At 38.7% G+C, this 20,746-nt stretch overlaps 4 long non-coding RNA genes across 9 annotated transcripts in view; 2 read left to right on the top strand and 2 right to left on the bottom strand.

Annotated features, from left to right (window-relative positions):
* Positions 1–20,746, bottom strand: part of LOC144990399 (uncharacterized) — a 108,448-nt gene that overhangs the window by 36,739 nt on the left and 50,963 nt on the right. The window lies entirely within an intron of this gene.
* Positions 4,602–5,380, top strand: LOC144990397 (uncharacterized). 4 transcript variants are annotated; one of them, XR_013654394.1, is made up of 4 exons: positions 4,606–4,632; positions 4,749–4,783; positions 4,962–5,023; positions 5,182–5,380. It is a non-coding gene; the product is annotated as an uncharacterized LOC144990397 (long non-coding RNA). The 4 variants fall into 4 exon arrangements; XR_013654396.1 differs by having other exon boundaries at positions 4,962–5,046; XR_013654395.1 differs by having other exon boundaries at positions 4,602–4,636; positions 4,962–5,380.
* Positions 6,164–20,520, top strand: LOC144990253 (uncharacterized). 3 transcript variants are annotated; one of them, XR_013654260.1, is made up of 7 exons: positions 6,173–6,605; positions 14,768–14,908; positions 15,139–15,224; positions 15,553–15,687; positions 16,061–16,155; positions 19,541–19,671; positions 19,842–20,520. It is a non-coding gene; the product is annotated as an uncharacterized LOC144990253 (long non-coding RNA). The 3 variants fall into 3 exon arrangements; XR_013654261.1 differs by having other exon boundaries at positions 6,164–6,605; positions 15,139–15,250; positions 15,553–16,155; XR_013654259.1 differs by having other exon boundaries at positions 6,167–6,605; positions 15,553–16,155.
* Positions 16,015–17,846, bottom strand: LOC144990252 (uncharacterized). The gene is made up of 5 exons (XR_013654258.1): positions 17,733–17,846; positions 17,310–17,522; positions 17,105–17,215; positions 16,236–16,512; positions 16,015–16,150 (listed from the first exon to the last, which is right to left on the bottom strand). It is a non-coding gene; the product is annotated as an uncharacterized LOC144990252 (long non-coding RNA).

Genomic DNA, 20,746 nt, shown 5'->3' with positions numbered 1-20,746 from the left:
ATAATGTTACGGTTATTATGAAACACCTGTTCGCTCATCATTTGAATTTTAATCCGTGTTGTCAGTGCTTTTTCTGAATGTAGCCAGGATTAGCAGTATGCTAACACGGGCTAACAACATTAGCTTTGGGTGGCGCTAAATCCTGTGAATAACATCAGCCTTTATTTAGTCGGAACACGACTGGAAACACAAATCCACGTGATTGTTTGAATGTTTTCTAAGGACTGAGCGACATTTCTGCTTTGATGCTCAAACCGCTGTGTGTGCTGACGATCCGAGCTGTGCTCAGACACACTTTTAGACCCGGTTCTGAGTTTGATAGCTCGTACCCCTAGAGCTGCGGGACGGATCGCAGTCTTAAATCTCCCACACATACCGCTCATGTACCCCCCATCAAACACAAAGCTGTAAATCCGCACTCCGCCGGTCCACTCCGCCAGTTAAGTGCGGGAGCGGACTACACTTCTTTTCTATCTTGCTTGTTACTTTTTCTGTTAAAGTCACTTCCCCCAGTTTATACTGGATCATCGCGGATTAACCATTAGTTGGGAAATAAAATGAAAAAAGCAAAATAACCAATAGCAGTTATATAAGAACGAAAAATGCAAAAATACCCCCCCCCCCCACGATGTCATCGTCCATCCCGATGGTTGACAGCAAACATCGTCAACGGCCAATTTAAGGGACATCGCCCAACCCTACTTCTGTGTTTTATTTTATGTCTTTAAGTTCTGTGTGGTCTTTCATTTCGCTAAATACTAGGGGTATTAGGGATTCTGTTAAAAGAAAATCACTTTTTTTATTTTGCAAAAACCAAAAAGTTCAATGTTGTTGTTTACAAGAAACTCACTCCAACGAGACTGATGAAAAGTTTTGGGCCAATCAGTGGGGAGATAAGATCCTTTTCTCTCATGGCACCAATCGGTCAGCAGGGGTCGCTATACTGCTGAATAATTTTTCTGGCAAGCTTTTAGTTACAAAAAGAGATGGTTCTGGTCACTGGTTGATTTGCGTTTTTATGAAAGATGATAAATTTATTATTCTGGGAAATGTATATGGATATAACTCTGCAGCGCAAAACAAAATCATGTTTTCAGATTTTACAAATTCTGTTAAAGAGCTAAACCAAAGATATCCTAGCAATAATCTCATCATTGGAGGTGATTTTAATATGGTGGAAAATGAATACCTTGACAGATTTCCCTCAGCATTTCAAAATCATCATTATAATCCAGTTCTTCTTCATTTATGTAGAGATTTAAATGTTTCTGATGTCTGGCGCTGTGATAATCCTGATGTTCGAGCGTTCACCTGGTTTAAACCGGACGGATCTGCTAAATCTAGGTTGGATTTTTGGTTAACAAATGAAAATCAACAGAATTTTACATCAATAGCCAATATTTCTGCTGCACCATTAACAGATCATTCTATGATTAAACTTATTATTCAACCTCGCAATAATCCTATAAACAAAGGTTACTGGAAGTTCAACTCTAGTCTATTAGAGGATGAAGTTTATTCTCAAGCGATTATAAATGAAATCCAAAAGATAACTAAAGACAGACAGTTTACCACTCAGAGGGACAAATGGGAATTTTTTAAATTCAAAGCAAGACAGATTTCCATAACTCACAGCAAAAGATTGAGTAAAGATGGAAAACAAAAAGAAATGGAAATTATCAGAGAAATTAACTCTATTTGTTGTAAATCTCTATTGAGTGAAGGTGAGAAACAGAGACTTTCATTATTGCAAACCTCGCTGGATAACATGTAAGTCTCTAAAGCCAAAGGTGCTTTTATTAGATCCAGAGCTAAATGGGTTGAAGAGGGAGAGAAAAGTTCGGCTTACTTCTGTAGACTAGAAAAAAGGTGACAAGAGAAAAATGCTGTTAACAGATTAGTAATTAATGGCAGGGAAAGTACAAATACGGAGGAAATTAAGAGAGAAATTTTCCAGTTTTACAGCGGGTTGCACTCTTCCTCTTATTCATCTCAGGATGCTGATTGCTTCTTTAATTACATCAAGGATTTGACTCCTAAAGTGGATGAAAACTTTAAACAAGTGTGTGAAGCAGAAATCACTCTGGAAGAAGCAGAAAAAGCCATGAGAAGTTTAGCTTTAGATAAATCTCCAGGATCTGATGGGCTTACTATTAACTTTTACAGACATTTCTGGGATCACTTGAAAGAGCAGTTTCTGTTGGTCATAAAGGAAATTTCTGAGTTGAACATCCTTCCAACTACCATGAAGCAGGGCGTCATCACCCTGATTCCTAAACCTGGGAAAGACGCCAGACTAATTGATAATTTGAGGCCAATATCCCTCCTTAATAGTGATTATAAAATTTTAACCAACATTTATGCATCTAGATTAAAAACAGGACTGAATCAGATCATCTCAGACACACAATCAGGATTCTTAAAAGGACGATCAATTCACAATAATATCCGGTTAGTTCTTGATCTGATTGACTATAATCAATTAATTGAAGATGATGGCTTCATTTTATTTTTGGATTTCTTCAAAGCCTTTGACACGGTTGAACACAAATTTATGTTTCAGACTTTAGAAATATTTGGATTTGGACCTAATTTCATAAGTTTTGTTCAAACAATCTATAATGATACAAACAGTGTAGTTATTTTACCAAATGGCATTTCTCCCAGGTTTTTAATTAACAAAGGAATTAAACAAGGTTGTCCAATTTCACCGTTACTTTTTATAACAGCAACAGAAATGTTATCAATACTTATAAAAAAGCTCTGGTTTCTGTACACTCAATGTCCTGAGAGAACAGTTAGCCATCACTCAGCTGGCAGACGACACGCCCACATTCATGAAGGACAGTCATCAAATACTGGAGATCATTCAGACTGTGGATTTCTTCTCTAAAGCATCTGGTTAAAACTAAATCTCAGCAAATGTGAATTATTACCAGTTCACCATTCTGATCAGTCAGTAATTCATAACATTCCTGTTAGGACTGTTGTGAAATATCTTGGTGTTCATATCAGCAAAGACAGCAAAACAATGGAGGAAATGAACTTATGGAAAACTTTAGAAAAATGTAAAGTCAATTTAAACATGTGGTCACAGCGAGACATTTCTATTCTGGGCAGAGTGTTTTTAACTAAATTAGAATGTTTATCCAGATTCATTTATCCAGCATATTCACTCCCAATTCCTAAATCTGCAAGGAAAGCAATAAACCAGGCCAATTTCAACTTCATCTGGAAAAACAAAACCCATTACATAAAAAAAGGAACAATAATTCAGGATTACAGTGCAGGTGGACTTAAAGCCATAGACTTTGAAAGTTTGGATGGTATGATTAAAATAAATTGGCTTAGGTCTTTTCTGCAAAATGAAAGAAATATGTGGTTTCATATTCCTTCAAACATCTTCTCTCATCTAGGGGGCATTGAGTTGCTTCTAAAATGTGACTTTGATTACAGAAAACTTCCTATTAAACTTTCTACTTATCATCAGCAGGTGTTACTGTACTGGAAACTCACATACAAACATAACTTTAGTCCACACAATACTCCCATATGGAACTGTCGGTATGTGTTATGCAGAAACAAATCTATATTTTACAAAAATTGGTTTGATAACGGCATTTGGTCATTACTACATATTATGAATGACAATGGAAACATTATCTCATTTGAAACTTTTTCCAGTAAGTTTAAATTAAATGATAGAAAACAATATAACAATGTGATCAAAGCAATCCCTCAGACTTTGATCCAAATGTCCTCCAGTTTGGTTCAAAATGTTCAAGTTCAGCTTCCCTCTCTGTTGTTTGATGGTCGACCGGTTAATTCAAAACTTCCAAACTCATTTATACGATCCTTATTTGTTAGAGAACTGTTTCCAACATCTGACAAAAATCATTCTATGTCACAGCATTACACAGGAGAGGAAATAAGCAAGTTGAGGTCTCAGTTCATTAAATATCCAATTTTCCCAAAATACAAAGAAATCCATTTTAAAATAATGAACGCAGTCTATCCATGCAAAGAACTGTTACACATACGTTTTGGTTTTCCAGAGAATAACTGTTCTTTTTGTGATACAAATATTGAAACACTTGATCATTTGTTTTTTGAATGTATGTATGTTTACAGTTTTTGGGAGGATTTCTTTTTTTGGTGCTCTTCAAAGTTTCCCTTCCCTATTTCTATTCACTTACAAAAGCACAGTATATTATTTGGAGTAGTTTCTGGTGATAATCTATTTGATTTGACATTCAATACCTTGTTAATATCTGGTAAATTTTTCATTCACAAGTGCAGATTCTTAAAAAACAAACCGTTATTCAATACATTTTTTAAAGAAATCAGTTTATATTTTAAATCTCTGACATTGATGAAAAACAAAAATGCAATAAAACTGTGTATTTTCATTGAAGATCACAAGCTGTATCACAATCCCTAGTATTGTAAACTACAATTCTATATATTTTGTTTTAGTTATTTATTTTCTTTTCTTTTTCTTTCTCTTCTTTGTGTGTAGTTATGTGTATGTTTAAAGTTCAAATTAAAAAAAAAAAAAAAAAACCCAAAAAAAAAAACCAAAAAAAAAAAAAAAAAGCTCCATCTAGATGCTGGTTTCCTGGTTTGGCCTTGGTAGGTGAGCTTGACATGTGGACCGTTTTTACTAAAGCTTTTAATCATTTGAGTCCTTTTACTAAAGTTTTTAGCATTTGAGTTTGCAACATTTTAAATTCTATTTATACTAACAGGTGGTGGCATGAGTTCTGACCCTGGGGCATGAGAGGTAATATAAGGGTTTGTAAAACATGTGTTTGTCCCAGGGGAGAACTAACTTATTTTTCTTTTTCCAGCAGAGTTGCCACTGCTGTTTGCTTAGTGTTTTTAGTCATTGTTTTTAATGTTTTAATCAAGCTTGACACCCTTGCTTTTAGCCATTTTTAAACTGTTGTGCTCATTTTTAGTATCTTGGTGTCTGGACCTGGCTGAAGGTGGCTGCCTCCTCCTTTTATCCTTATGGTAGCTGGTGGGTGCCATATTTAGTATTGTGTAAGGGGGACCCCCCCTGTTTTCAGACCATAAATTAGTGGTGACCTGCTCAGGTGCACCTCTTCTGTTTTGTATTTTCTTTTAATCACTGTTTGGGTTGTGGTGTGTTTTTGTGTGCATTTGGGCCCTGAGCAGGTACTCCTGGTGAGAGTTGGATCAGAGATCTCCCTTGGTGGTGTTTGTGGCTACCCGCCATTGCAGTGGGGCTGAGGCGATCCTGGAGGCAGCCGCCCTCATGCAGTGTTGGAGTGCGGTCCAACTGTCCGAGTCTATTTTAACTTTCTCTTTTATGGAACTTGTGTCAAGTTTTTAATAAATTGTATATTTGTAACCTCTGAAGTCCAGTCTCCATTTAAGGTGCAAATGTAAGAGGGCGTTCGGTCACAAGCAGCCGCCATTTTAAGTTTCTAAAGAGTCACGTAGCCTTCTAGTGCGGCTCCGCTTTCATTTTGGAGTGGTCTTATTTTGCATATGGACTAAAATTATTTTTATGGCCTGTCCTGCAGGCCAGGTTTGAGTCCCCTCGAGTAATTGGGAGACTGTTCTGGACTTCTCCTGATCCATGGATGGCGAGCCTACCCAGGGAGCACGATAATCCGGACTGCCTGTAGAGCATCACGTGGTCCTTTACTTTTCCTCACTACTACAAAATCTCTGCCAAGGTCGCGGTAGGAGATTGAACACTAACTGTGGATCCAATACACTTTAAAGGAGCACTACCAAAAACTGGATACGTCTGCTAACAAAATTTAAAGGGTTTTGCTAAGCAATTGGACATTTAGAAAAACCGTTCTTTGCTTGCTTTACATATTGAATTGTCTTTTGATATCTGATATTTTGTAACTTTAAAGGATACTTTTGGTGTAAATTTAAAGTGACAAAACTGATTTAAAAAAAAGTGAAAAGGGTAAATACAGCAAACTCAAAAGAAAGCTTAAACTAAATTTAAGTTAAACAAATTTAGTTTTGTAACTAAAATCCCTTTAAACCAAATGACCGGTCATCTTTAAGTAAAATAGAAACTGAAATTAACTTGAACAAAACCTTTTATTTTTACTTTAACAGAAAAAGTAAAGGAAAAAAACACAAAGGGTGTTTAAGAGGTGTCTTAACATCACTTAAGAACCAAATTTGTATGTTTGTCAATTGTTCAGTAAACTGCCGGCTTTTCTTTTGCCATTCTACCTTTATATTGACTCTTGGCTCTTTTATTCAATACACACCACTCCGTGCGAACCTATATCTGGTCCAGTAGCTTGACTACCTCTGCCTAATAGCATAGGTGCTACAAACACCCAAACTACACGTACATCAGACAGAGTGAGAAAGAAACCCAAATATTTGGAAGACTAAGAGTGTGCAGTACAGAACAGTGAACTAAGTGTTGACTACTGTTACAGGATGACTGTTGGGTTACCACAGAGCTATGAGGAGGCTGTAGCATCAGAGAAAGCACACAGGTGGAGAAAAGCTATGATGGATGAGATGGTTTCATTCAAGGAAAATGACACCCTCACTCTTGTACCACTACCGGAGGGTAGACAGACAGTGGGGGGAAGGTGGGTTTATGCTATGAAAAAGGGAATGAAACAAACAAGGCTAGATACGTAGCAAAGGGGTACACACAAGTCGAAGGACTAGACTACTCCGAAACGTTTTCTCCAACTGCTAGTCTGACATCACTACGCATGCTAATGCAATTAGCAACACAGTATGACCTTAAACTGCATCAGTTAGACGTTAAGGCCGCATACCTACATGCACCCATCGACTTTGAACTATACATGGAACAACCACAAGGTTTTCACATAAAGTCTGAAAAAGGGGAGGAACTGGTATGTAAGTTAAACAAATCAATTTATGGCCTAAAACAATCTGGGAGGAACTGGAACTTGATGCTCCATGAATTTTTGACTCAAAATGAATTTGTACAGAGTCAAACCGATAACTGTGTTTACACCAAACAGTCTGACAAAGAGTAATATTGTTGGTATGGGTGGATGACATCATTGTAACTGCGAGCAACGAGAAGGGTATGGAAGAAGTCAAGTAAAAACTGAAAAATAAGTTCAAAATGAACGATTTGGGACAACTCTCGCACTTTATTGGCATTGACTTTACTCAAACTGCAGATACTGTCAAAATGAACCAATTGTTAGAGTTAAATAATTATCATTTGCTTGCACACTATATCTCCATAATATGATTGTCTCATTTCTATCTGTCAGTAAGAAAACAATGACCTGAAAAGTTGTGATTATACGAGAATATGATGTTCTTGTTGTTTCTGATTAAATGACCCACATTCATGTCTGCAACCTTCAGTTTTCAATAAAATAAGGCTCCATGCACTAGGATGGCAGAACTCCTCTGCGACAGTTTGCGCTGTCACAGACCGATTCTCCTTCTGCAGAAGTCTAGCAAAAGTTCTCATCTCCTGTGTGGTTCTTCTCTTTATTAAGGAAAAAGTCAGAACCCTGACATCTTGGTGCCGTGACCCGGATCTCAACATACCCACCGGTGGTGGACTGAGGATGACGCGCTGAAGCCGTGCGCACGCCCGGACAATATAGGCAGTCCGGAAGAAAGTCCCGGGAGGTGAATTCTTCGCCGGGCCAGCGTCATAGGTCTAACCCTCATCTGCCAGCGGTGGTTTGACGAGATCCGACCGGAAGTGATGAACCACAGGACTGAGTGAGTTTTGCATACGATCACAGTGTTGAGAATAAAATAGCAGAAAAGGTTTCTGGCTAAAACGGGTAACCAGTCCCAGCATGCAAAAGAAAAGTAGCAGAAAAGTTTCTTCTGGCTACGGGTAACCAGTCCCAAGCGCCCAGAAAAAATAGCAGAAAAGGTTTCTGGCTAAAATGGGTAACCAGTCCCAGCATGCAAAAGTAAAAAAAGCACAAAAAAAAAAAAAAGAGGAGAGGTATTTTAGAGACCCTCTCTGGAGTACTCCTGTAAAAAGGCAGTACAGGTGGCAGGGAACATTAAAAAATAAAAATTTTAAAAGTGAAAAAAATATAAAATTGTATTATTATATACACACTCATATTTATAGATGCATTTTATTTCCATTTTATTTATTTTTTTCTCTTCCTTACCGCATAAATATCAAAGTGACCTTGGTGTCGGAGATTTGAGCTAGTTCGATCTCCCTGGACCAGGAACTCGGGACATAGCGTGCCATACCTCCTGGTTGGCCAAGGTCACCAAAGTAATCTCGGAGTTTTTTTGCATCTTTTCAACAACCTCAAAAGTGTGGACAGCGGACAATTAAAATTGATTTGTGTTTAAATTCATCGGCCTACAGTTGTGACTATGGGTAGTAACTTGAGTAAATCCCCTGACGGGGCTCCTTTACAGGGGGACAAAAAAACAAAAAAAAAAAATGGCGCAACAACACCCTAACAGCCTACAATATATGTTAAAATAAAAGATAAAGTATGGTGTGAAAGGACAGCTAAAAATAAAAGAATGAAAAGAAATATTTGTTTAACTAGAGACAGTATGAGTGAGATAATGCAGCTGCGCGTGCGCCTGAGTGAAATTCTGCTGTCGCTGTAGGCGCGCAGACGTGCGTGTGTGTTTGTGTGTGTGTGTGTGTGTGTGTGTGTGTGTGTGTGTGTGTGTGTGTGTGTGTGTGTGACCATGAGAGAGAGAGAAAAGAGGAATTCAAATAAAATAAGGAAAACATGACTAGTCTTACATTAAAAGATTCATTTCAGTGAAATGGTTTATTTTGCTAAGTGTTAATATACCATTAGTTGTTGTGTTGTGTATTTTTTTGCTTTTCTTTTAGTTTGGAGAGAACTGTTAAAAGTAATTTTTTGTGTTAGCCTGTGCTTTTAAACTGTAATTCAGACATTAAAATATGAATTGGAGAGAACCTTTTGTAGCTCAGAAACAAAACAGAAGACAAAACAGAAGTCTTGGTTATCGGTTCTAAAGCAGAGAGAGATAAGGTATTTTTATTATTGGTCAACCAACTGTATGTGATAGTAAGGAACCTTGGTTTGATCTTAGATGCTGACCTTAGCTTTGACCAGTGCTAAAATCTTAATTCATGCTTTTTTCACATCAAGAATAGATTACTGTAATGCCCTCCTTTTTGATGTAAAGAAAACCCCTCTTATCACATGCAGCTAGTCCAGAACTCTGCTGCACGCCTTTTAACGAGAACCAGGAAGAGAGGGAGCACATTCCACCAATCTTAGAATAACTGCACTGGCTCCCCCTCAGCTTTAGGATCAATTTTAAGATAGTTGTTTAATGCTAATGTTGTACTATTTATGTCTTACCTTGTTCCAATTTATACTTTAGGTGTTTTAGACATTTTTATGCACTTTTTAGCATTAATTTCTTTTAATTTATATTTTCATATATTAGCTGTTTTTTATATTTTAGCTCTTTTACTTATCACTTCTCTTCATTAAGATTTTATATTCATTTCTCTTTTATTTTTGTTTGTTTTGTGTATGTAATTAACCAGCCGAACCCAACATCCATTAGAACTTGGATCTTTGAAGTGACTCTGCAACCTAGCAGCATGGAAGGCCCACTGCTGGGAGACCGCAGCAGGTGGGCGCGGAGCTGCGCTGTGACTGTAGCATGTCTTCTAGTCGCACTGACTTTCCTAGCAATGGAGAAACCAGGAGAAGGCGGTATCAACCTCGTCCACCGCTCATGGGATCTGTATGAAAAGACAACTCACCTCAATATTGCCACCCACCATCATTCCTACAGTACCAATCACTGGTGGCAAATGATGAACAGAACTGCACACGACAGCAACATCACTAGCTGTTGTGTATGCACCTTCATGCTGTATGCCTCACCCAATACAGGCCTCCACCCAGACAACAACCAGGAGACAAGATTGCCTGCATGAACTCAGCACACATCCTGGCTACAACCGATCTAACGGAGACGCATCTTCATGAATAACTGTCCCTAACCTTCACCCCACACGACGGAAACTGGCTGCACCAGAGTTCCACATGAACGCCCTACAAATGACTACCACTACTAGAGTCCCATGGGAGTTCCGCATCTGGGGTGGAGGAGCAAAATTCGGACAATCACTCCTTCCATGGATCGGAGTGGCAGAAGTAAGAGTCCACATCGAGATCAACAGGTATGCATTGCTGAGACTCCTTAACACCACCTACAAGTTTTCCAATGTATCAGCAGCAGAGATGTCGGCCATAAGATCTATGGTTCTGCAAAATCGACTCGTGCTCGACCTTCTAACTGCATCATCAGGAGGTGTGTGCAAAATGGTTGGAGACACCTGCTGCACTTTCATCCCTGACAGCACCAGTGATGGACAGGAAATTTCTATCGCACTGCATGACTTAACGGAGCTGCAAGCCTACGTTAAGTCTGCGACTCCTGGTGCCAGTCCCACCAGTGAAATCTGGTCCTGGCTTACATCAGGCCCATGGTGGCACCTCCTGCTGAAATTATTGACCCCTATACTCATCGTTTTGTGCATGTCTTTTTACAACCTGCGCTCTGCCTTGTGTCATGTTCATGATCGCAAAGGCCACCATGCAGACTTTCATTCGTTACCAGCTTGTCCAACAAGCTGAAAATGACCCCTCCCCACGTGAATGCTCCTACTCCAGAGGCATCGTATGAATCTCTCACACTGAAAGTGCAAAAGCAAGTGGTGAAATGATGTTGTGATGCCCTGTTCTTATGATTAAAAACCATGTTTCACGTTTGTACCTTCCCCTTATGGTGTTTACTTATGACATGTTTGAAATGATAAAAAGGGAGGGATGTTAGAGTTAAATAATTATCATTTGCTTGCACACTATATCTCCATAATATGATTGTCTCATTTCTATCTGTCAGTAAGAAAACAATGACCTGAAAAGTTGTGATTATACGAGAATATGATGTTCTTGTTGTTTCTGATTAAATGACCCACATTCATGTCTGCAACCTTCAGTTTTCAATAAAATAAGGCTCCATGCACTAGGATGGCAGAACTCCTCTGCGACAGTTTGCGCTGTCACAGACCGATTCTCCTTCTGCAGAAGTCTAGCAAAAGTTCTCATCTCCTGTGTGGTTCTTCTCTTTATTAAGGAAAAAGTCAGAACCCTGACACCAATCCAGATACATTGAGAAAATTCTGGAAAGATTCGGGATGTGTGATTGTAAAGCCTGAGCTACCCCCAGTGAAGCAAAATGTGATCTCACTCCAGAACCAACAAATCAGAGAAAATACAGGGAAATGTTGGGCAGCCTCATTTACATCATGAGCTGTACCAGACCAGACATCAGTTGGATTGTGAGTAAATTATCACAATATCTCTCAGATCCTAGAGAGAAGCACATGACAGCGGTGAAACATGTCTACAGGTATTTGAAAGGGACCAAAGGCATTGAGTTGTGTTATAAAAGAAGTGTCAACAAACTGGGACTGACTGGTTACTCTGATGCAGACTGGGCTAACGACCCAGATGACAGGAAAAGCACCACAGGTTACTGTTTCAGTTTATATGAAGATGGTGCTGTCATTTCATGGAAAACCAAGAAACAGCAGAAAGTAGCACTGTCGACACGTGAGGCAGAATACATGGCCTTAGCAGGCACAATCCAGGAAGCTCTTTACCTCACACAACTATTGAAAGATATGGACTATAGCTTTCAGGACACTACGACTAAAATTTTTGAGGACAATCAAGGAACTATTCGTCTGGCTAAGAATCCTGTTAATCGCCAGAGAAGTAAGCATGTGGATATTAAATACCACTTTATAAGGTCAACTGTATTAGAGGGAAAAGTTGAACTGGTTTATTGTCCAACAGAAAGTATGGTGGCAGACGTGTTCACAAAGTCTGCCACAAAACCCAAAATGGAAAGGTTCTGTGCATACATGTTTGGTATGTAATGTTGATTTGAATGACACCATCGATGCTGAACGTGATGAGAAGCTGGAGAATAAATAAACACGCAAAAATGCGATGAAATTCTGCTTCGTTAATGGTTTGACACAAACGCGTAGACCGTGGGGCAGCGATGTTCACAACAGAAAATTTAAACGTGCAATATTAGGTGTCGCAAACACCGTCCTTGAATCGTAAAGACAATTTACACCAGAAATCCCCTGCAGACAAGCTAGCTAGCTCCCAGCTGTTCATTACTGATAAAGCCACCATAACAACCCTTTCCATTGCATCTTAATGTATATAAGAAATGTTTAAGCATTTAAGCTTTACTAACAGTGCGGCAGGTTATTCAAAAATGTATATTTTATGTGAAAATACACCGCTACCTACCTCTTCCTTTCTCCGACAGAACAGATGCACGTTTTCTGCTCCTGCGCGCAACCTCATCAAAAGACTGTACCATCACATGGTTTAAATCAGTGTTTTTCAACCTTTTTTTAAACCACTGCACACTTTAACCTGACAAAAATCCGGCGGCACACCAGCATCCATGAAAAAAAAAGGAAAAGCTCATAGTCTGTATTGATCTACAGCCCATCTGCAATCTCACATGCATTTTTGTGATAATTGTTGCAGAAAAAGCTGGAAGCTGCAGCTGTTTTTTTCTGGAAGATGTATTAAAAGTTAAGTTAAAAGATTCAAAAACTGTTTGATGTGTGTTGTTGTTTTAAGTCGTTAAGAGGAGAGACTCATTGTGCGCTAAGACAGTGGTCCCCAACCACCGGACTACGGACCGGGAAATATTGGCACCGGGACGCACAGAAAGAAAAAATAATTTCCATTTTATTGTTTTTTTGAAAAAAAAAACTTTTATTTTGAAAAGTGACCGGATTCTCTCTTTTACATCCGTCACACTTAACGCACGTCAAAGTCGCGACACCAAACATCACGTGATACACCCCGCTAAAATTAAACCCAAACAACCAAAATGAGCAAAAAACATTATTATTATTGTTATTGTTAGAGTGCGATGTCTGTCATTATAGACAATCTTTGTTCTGGAATACGTAATTGCGTCAGCATATGTAAACGTTTACGTGCAGTTGAAAATAAAAAGGAAGGCGGGACCCCTCATCTGTCAGGCAGAAGATCGGAGTGTTTATTGAAGCCGCCCCGCGTGTCTCCTCCTGCTATCAGCTCTGCAGGTCTCGCCCGATAAATACGAGCTCATTACGAAGCTGTTTTTTACGTGGCTCGCGCTTCGTACGGAGCCATCAGCGCCTTTGAAATGCCATGAAAAATGAACACACTAATAAAATTTAATTATTATAAAATACTCATTATTTTCCAAAGTCACAGGGAGCCACAACAGATGGATGAAAGAGCCACATGTGGCTCAGGAGCCATGGGTTGCCGACCCCTGCACTAGCACAACTAGTCGATCTAAGAACACATCGATATCCAGCCAATCAAGTCATGACAACGACATGACGTCAGCGTTCGGTACGTTTTACAGAAGTCCAAAAGATGGTGTGAGGTGTGGGTACCAGATGTTCTCGGGTTGCCGGATGTTCTCGGGGTCCTTCAGGGTCCTTCCAATGAGTTATATCACTAGAGGAGACATCACGTGGTTCCTCATAGGAGGAGAGCACCGCCATCTTGGTGAGGTCAAGTTTTGAAGACCAAACCACTTTTTATAACATTTAATAAAGAGCTCTGTTTTTACTTTCAATCACTTCATTATATGAAAAAGAAGAATGGCTTGAAATTGCTTAGTTTTGTTCAGAAATACAAACTTCACGAGTACCCCTAACTTAACTAGTATTAGACTATTTAGATTTTTTCTATGTTCCTTTATTTTATTTTACTTATGTTTTTATTTATTTGTGTGTTATGTTCATTGTTTCTTTTTTCCCCTCTATTCTTTATTTTCTATGTTAATGTTATGTTTGGCAATGGTGAGTGATCTTCGAAGCAATATTCATTACATTGTTATTGTTCGTTGTTAACGTTAATGTCATTGTTAATGTATGATACCGCAATTGTCAATAAAGTTTTAAAAAAAACTTAGCGACGTTAACTCATTGGTCGTGGCAACTTACAGCCAATCAAATAGTGTGATGTCATCATTGGTCGAAGGACCCCGAAGGACCCCGAGAACATCCGGCAACCCGAGAACGTCCGGTACCCACACCGGCTGGAATGCTACAAGGCATACCCCCAATTGAGAAGGTTTTATGAAATGAAGTGACAATTCTAAATTCTCTACTTAACAACTGTGCCATCACCAACTATAATTTGCACCATAAAACAAAGAAATATAAAAACATTTTCAATTTTTCCCATAATATTATTTAATTCACAAACAGCAGGTCTTTTTTTTAAACATATTTTGGCATTCTCTCAAAAAGTTCTTTCATAATTACATCAATAGGATTGGATAAGTCAAAAAATCAAAATATTTCCAAGACCTTCACAACCATCAACATGAAAAATTAGTTATTTTTGTTTATTCAGCTTTTGCTACATTATGAAATAGGACCTGATTAACTTCATGTGAGTTTAACCTATGATGGTGCTTTTATTGCATGTAAAATTACACATTTTTACTTTTTGATTAGTTTGTTTAACTATAGTAATATACATTTTCCATTATTGGAAAGTATCGTTCTTCATTTTTTTCACCGCCAGTAAATAGAATGATGATCAGCTGCAGTCTTTATTTTAAAACTTGTTCACATTTCATATTGACAGAACAGAAAGAAAGTCTGGGTTTTAAATGTGTGTATCATTTTTTAAACGTTTCTGTTTGTTTGTAGGTAATTGGACGTGTCACAAGGCAAATTAAACAGCTGAGACGAGGGCTTAAAGAGACTCCAGTGTGGACAGAGCTTACCAAGCGACCTGAAACTGCAGCCTTGATTTTTCCAAGTGAAGGAACAGGCGACATTTGTCCTGAGGTACATATTTGCCAGTGACCTCAGTTAGGATTTGTAATTCTACCATTTTCTTAAAAAATTCACCTTGTTGAGAATTTTCATGCTTTTTACAAAATAAATGTGGTATTGGCATTCTCAAATTTGGCGTATTAACAGGTGTCTCTGGTCCTTAACCCCTGTGAATTGGGGGGGATACTATATATTGAAGTTAAAATTGTTCCAACATGTTTAACACTTTTATCCTATTACAGATATTTCTTCAACGCATCAGTTGGCCAAAGGAGGAGGAAGATGAAGATGATGATTGGTCTGCTGAAACCAAAAGCCGAATCAAGGGGTATCTTCAGGAGTTCATTAAAAATGGTAAGTTTCTTTCATAAATGGGAGTGCTAAAAAAGTTTTACTTGGCTGCTATTGAATTGAATTTATAAAAAAATATCAATACCAGAAAGAAAACCTTAACATTCATGAATGAAAACATTAACATGATTATGTTACTCTTATTAGTCCAGTAAGTGTAATTACATCTGTTAAATACATATTTTTCCAAATTAGCCTTAAAGCTACACTGACACACCGTTTAAGAATTGTAAAGTTACTTTTTTTTTGACAAATAAATTGAAACATAATCTTTATTCTGGATTTTGCTTCATTAATGCTTACAGGAACGGCAGTTGAATTGATGAATTTAGCCAAATTCTGGACTGGATGGGAGATTTTACCGAAGAGCCTGTCTGTGGAGATCGTCAGAAGCAGCTATCCCACAGCCTCCACCTGCTATGAGACCTTAAAAATTCCAGGTCATTACAGAGACTACAGATCTTTCAGATGTGATCTCCTTGCCTGTATTGAGACTTGTCATATAGAATTTGGGCTCCTGTAAATTCTTGGGTTTGTTTTATGTTCTTAAAAAAAAGGTTTTGTTAAGATCAGGAAGTTTGTTGTGGCATTGAATGTCACGTGTTTTACTGTTTTTGTTAAAAAAAAAGATTGAGATTTTGCTCTCAAATAAACCACTGATGAAACTGATCCCCCTGGCCTCTTAACAGATTGTTTTTCCCTTTATTGTGGAAAAAACTGAACAGCTGCAATGAAAACATCAGAGCCAAAGGAGTCTGATTCAGCTCTTGGGTCAACTGCACTTCTTAAAGCTGTCATTTGTTCATCTGTCAGTGAGCAGTTGATGTTTGGCACAACGACGTCTGAATGGTCCTGATGAGGAAGTCCACTCTCCTCCCACTCAATATGTGGAATCTCCATGCCCTGAGGTATGCAAGCCACAGAAATAAATAAATGGTAAAGAGCAAACAAACCAACATCACAAAGTTATGTATATATTTGTATATACCTCCATGTTCTCTGGTTCGGGAATGGGATGACGTGCACGACCCAGTACCCACAGCTGGTTAGGAGTCATGTTACTTTCTGTTCTTAAAGGATGATTATCCCAACCACTGCAGAAAGTGTCCAGGTCATCCTGTATACGTGGTAAAAATACATAGTGGCAGCAGAAGAGGTGTTTAACACTCGCAATGCTGAGGAATCCCTCTTCTTCAAGGTGGTGGAGAACGTTGTAGAATGTGCTGGTCACAGCAACCCACAGATCTCTCCAGAGCCGCTCAATCCTAGGTCATTACAAAAACAGTGATTCAGTAAATAGAGTATTCCATTATAAATCTTCTGTAGGAAATTGCAAAAATTGTGTTTTTAAATGAACACTTGAACATGCACTGTTCAGTAAATAGCTTTTTAAATTATACTACCTTGTTTGCATTTATGCTACATTTTCTTTCATTTGTTCTTTTTCTATATTATTCTTAGTCTTTTTTTCTCTCCCTCTGCTGTCAGTTGCTATGGTGACAAACAAATTTCCCACATGTGGGATCAATAAAGTATTTCTGATTATGATGTGATCCATAATATCACAGGAAAAGCTATATGAACAAAAACATAACATGCTAGTCCAAGATCACGACAGACCTAAACAATTAATAAGTGGTTCGGGCAATCATTTTTGCATATGAATTGACCATTGAAATCTCCAGACCTTAAACCCATACAAGATTTGTGTTAAATTTATAAATTTTTCTTATAATGAATTGTGTGTTAAAATCCAACTTAAAGTAGCACATGCTTTGACAGTGCAGTTGTCCTATTACTACTTGTTGTACAAAAAAAAAAAAACACTCACATATCGGGTTCTTAAAACAAACAAACCTTTGGTTGTGAACACTTTTTCCAGAAATGAAGCAGATTCTTCCAGTGCCACGGACCGTAAACATAAGTTGTGCAACGTCTACGTTTTCTCCCCCGTGATCAGCACGTACCCTAATATAAAGAATTAAAAAAAGTATACAATATGTAATGGTGCTTAGAAAATATTGGTTAAATGTCAAATTGGAATTAAAAAATACCTCCTAACCTCAGAGGAAAACCAAACTTTTCAACTGCCCTTTGGAAGAAAGATAGTGTAGTTGCTGCCAGATTGTTGGATGCTGTACCAAGATACATTATCTGCAGAACAGTAAAAACACCATTATGAGGAATAAGCATCTAAACAAGTGTGTTTTTATTGACAAGTGTGCTTACCTTGCGTGAAAAACCATCAATGCCACCAAAAATGACAATGCTGTAGCTGAAAGTAGGAAAAAGGGAAAAGAAAGGATTTTTTTTTAAACCAAAAAAGTTAAATAAACTCAATGTGGGTTTTTTTGTGCTGCATGGTAAGTAACATCAACAAAGTACTTGATCAAATAACATCCATATCATTTGCAAGTGTATTTCAACGCAAACTTTGCATTAAGGTTTACGTTATCAAGAATATATAATTTCCGAAATAACATACCGTATTAGTTTGTGGTTGGTATCTATGTGTATCAAGGACATGGGGCCTGGAACAGAGTACGTTCGTCGAGCAATGCATCCTAGATGGACCATACGTGACAGGACACCTGAGGTGTTTACACGATGCATGGATGCTCTGACTCTGTTGTACTGCCCTCTATGTCCTTGGGCTTGCAGCAGAGCCTTCATCATTCGATACCCAGAATTGGGCTGCCTGGATTTTATTTCTCTAACACACTGTTCCAAGTCTTCATCTGACATGGTGCTATATAGTCCTTTCACTGAAAGATCAGATTCATTCATACGTCTGTAAACTGTTCTTCTGGACATACCCAAGAGTTTGGCTATGCATGTGACCGGAAGATTAAGTTCCAGAAGGCTACAAAGGTAGTCTGATGATAGCGCCATTCGTTGTCGCCCAGCTGGACCCTGCTCCCATTGCACAACAGCAATGCAACTGTTTGTTCTTTCTTTTTCAGTACTAATAAGTCTTTGCAGATGTGTCAGTTCCTCTAAAATAGCAGGACAGACTGTTAACTGACTAGAAAAAGCATTTAAAAAGACATGTTCTTGAGTGCAAATGAAGTCTAAGAGGTCCAGATCTAGGGGTACGCGCTGAAGAACATGTTCCAAACAGGAGCGAAGTCTCTCAAAAATATGTTGTAGAAGTTCCTAGAAGAGAGATAAAGCAAAAAAAAGACAGAATTAGAGTCTTGTTAAATCTGACGGACATTTGCAGATTTCCAGCTTGTATTGTCAATAACTCCTAAATATAGACATGAAAATTTTTATTTTGCCTCCTTGCAACTACTGAAACAGAAGCCTGTGACTTATTGTTTTGGGGTATGCCCCCGCTCTGCACCTGAAGGCATTACAGCAACAACAATCCATCCATTATTCGTTTTTCAAATTAAAATAAATTTAAAAAAAAAACAATTTGTTTTATTTATTTTCCCATTTATGTACTGCCGGTTATCATATCTGAGTTTTCTTTACTGTTGCAAAAAGGAAACTTCTGACCGCAGTCTCTGTCCGCCGGCTCTGCATGAGTGAGCTACTGGACTCGGGAGAACTGTGTCTCCAATCAGAGGATCAGCTTTGGGACAGTGAGAAGTCACGTCCAGAAAAAAGGCGGATTCTATTCCCACATATTTACCTGCAGCCAAGATGCACATTTCGGCGTTGAATGGAACTTCATCCGAAGCTAAAGGTTTTTGACACATATTAGCCCAACCCTAAGTTATTACGGGTAAATTCGGCAAAGGATAAAGCACTGGCCACATGTATGGACTTAGAAAATTATGAGCGAACATGAACTCAATAATTATCAAAACAAAAATAAAAGCACATTAGAAAGTCATCTCGCTATAGTCGGAAACCGCTTCTCTGGTCCGGTCTAAGCAATAACGTCCTGAACCCTGAAGCTGAAAGTTGACACATAGTTCGCGGCAGGAAAAATTGAAAAAATAAAATATTGTAACGATCCAGCCGGACCGACAGTTTAGTGGGCAAGCAAAAGCCAGACTGCTATTTAGATGGCTTCATTGGAGAGCTGTCCGTGTCCATTCACCGCACGACCCCGGACAGTCTCAGGCAGAAATAAACAGGAAGAAAGGCAATGTTCCCTTTTGAGCATCAAACCCGTTTATTCCTAGTACCCATACAGCCCAAACAGCATGGAGCATGACTTCAGCTTCCAGCCCTCTGACTCAATGATTTTCATTGCAAAGGTTGGTTTTACTTCCAGCGCCCCCAGAAATATTGCTCTCCTCCTCATCTTCATAATGCCAAATCCTCTCTCCACCACAGAGCATGCCTTGGCGTGGTGCTGGTTGTAACGGGCCTGAACCGCATTCCTCATGGGTTCCCTGTAGGGTGTCAGCAGCGTGATGGGATGAGCAATGCAAGGATACCCACCGTCACCCAAAAGGATCCTTCAGGTGGGTAATGTTTTATTTACATAAATTGGGCTTTTACGTAGAACCTGTGAACTGTGGACTGATCCTTGATTCCCAACAAAAATATCTATAAATTTGGCATTAGATAAGTAATGGCATTTTAATAAATAAAAAAGCTTCCTGTTAAAATAACAAGCTGCATTTTCTTTTAGGGCCTTTATTCTTAAGTGGCAGCCATCAATGCGCCCTACGACCTTTTGGAAGGTGGAAGACCAAGCGAGCTGCTAAAAAACCTGATGTGACTAATGGCAGTTCATTCCCACTGGATGCTGGGTGACCCTGCTCATCAGCTGGAGGATGCGGTCTGCCGTCCTGTGGACAACGTCGCTCACAGTGGACCGTGGCATGTCAAAGGCCCTGGTTACCACACCGTAAGATGTGCCACACGCCAGCCAGAAAAGAAACACCAGGACCTCAGTCTCTTGTCCCCCCAGAGTGTGAGGAACCCGAAGCAGCTCCACCAGATGCTCAATGGTCCTGCGGGTCAACCGATCTGCGGGTCTGCCGGTCTGGTCTTGTGTCGGACTGAGCGTCAGCGTGAAGGGCCACGACAGAAACCTTTATGTTGGCAAAGCAGTAGAGACGTGGAAGACCCTGTAAAATAGAAAAATAATTATTTCATTGAGAAAATTAAATCTGATTTTTTTTTAATGTTTCATTTTATTCTGATGTCTTACATTTTAGTTTATGACGTATTTATAAATGCTGGAAAATCTCGTGTTTTTTTTTGGCTGGGTTTTTGGATTTTTATATAAATATTTAAAAATTATAGTATTTTTGTTTAAAACAAGTGATATGGTTTGACTCTGAATAAAAAATACTAAACTTTGATCTCACAAGTGTTTCATGTAGTTAGACTATACAGTTCATAGTTCAGTGTTGACAAAGAATGTTAAACTCTTACCCAGCAGACTGTGTTACCTTGAGCACAATTAGTAAAAAATGCTTAAATTGAACTAATAAAAAAACTTTAAGTTTAACTCACAGGTTGTTCATGTCTGGTCAGGGCATCCAGAGGAAATCTGAGACGTCTGCTTCTCCTTGCTGTCCTGTGATG

This window comes from Oryzias latipes (assembly GCF_053564925.1).
Source record: "Oryzias latipes strain Hd-rR chromosome 1 unlocalized genomic scaffold, Olatipes_Hd-rR_3.1 chr1_Y".
Lineage (NCBI taxonomy): Eukaryota > Metazoa > Chordata > Actinopteri > Beloniformes > Adrianichthyidae > Oryzias > Oryzias latipes.
Note: the sequence above shows the minus strand (reverse complement) of the source record. Positions and strands in the feature narration are given on the sequence as shown.